Source organism: Arvicola amphibius, chromosome 14 (assembly GCF_903992535.2).
Source record: "Arvicola amphibius chromosome 14, mArvAmp1.2, whole genome shotgun sequence".
In the NCBI taxonomy this organism is placed as follows: Eukaryota; Metazoa; Chordata; class Mammalia; order Rodentia; family Cricetidae; genus Arvicola; species Arvicola amphibius.
Window position 1 is genome coordinate 61,851,681 of NC_052060.1, and position 1,070 is coordinate 61,852,750.

Consider the following 1,070-nt stretch of genomic DNA (forward strand, 5'->3'; position numbering starts at 1 on the left):
TATTAACATAAAGGATATTAACCCCTGCATACAACGGAGGTCTTCCCCAAACGGTGGACTTTTTGACCAAAAATAAACCTTTCCTTAAAGAAAAATGATTTTGCCTCAAATCCTCAACACCTAAACTCTGCCTGTTTCCAGTTTGCTGGAATATGCTGCAGACTTGAAACTCAGTCTCTGTGATCCTATGAACCACACAGACACAGAGGCAGAGGAAATATTTGTACACACACACACACACACACACACACACACACACACACACCTCTTAGTCTGTGTGACCCCTAACAATCACAATAGTACAGTCATTTAATTCTCCCAGAAGTTCTGAGACACTGAACACATGATGGCTGAACCCTACGTAAACAGAAGTTGGGTCAATCCTCCAGTAAATCAACCCCACCTACCTGCATTCTACAGTACAGGAAGCCGTGCTGTCAGCTGGATGTGCAGGAAGCCAGACTGCTCTCTCAGAGATCACCCAGAAGGTGAAGAGCTTAGTTATCACTCAGTCCCCAATGTTCAGGACTTGGTCAGTAGCTAACGGGTGGCCACCAAACCACAAAGAAAGCCTGCTTCCAGCAAGAGCCTCCAGCTGCTGCAGCAAAGAGGCCGTGTTGTGCACACCTGATCCAAACCAAGTTCGTAATATGCTTGATAAGACAGAAAGCTTTTCGCTAAAACCGTTTAAAAATTCTGCTTACTGAACTCACGGCCTGCTCATGACCATTCGCTCATGATGTAATGTGCCTAACTATGAAAAACTGCAGTTTGTTTTGTCTTATTGCAGAATGCATGTAGAAAGAACTCTTGTTGAGGGAAAAAATACCCAAAATGTTCTGGTTTTAAGTACAACTTCCTTTACCTCAATAAACTTACTATTTCAGATAAAAATAAGAAAAGTATAAAAAGCACCATACATATAACTTGTACCTAATATGTAAATATTGAACTTTAAGAATAAATATTACTCAGTTACATTTATAAAAATTAATAGAGTTTGAGGCCTCTAGAGCAATCACTGGAAATGAAAAAGGATCCAGAAAGAGCAAAGCAGTATCAGGGAGGGG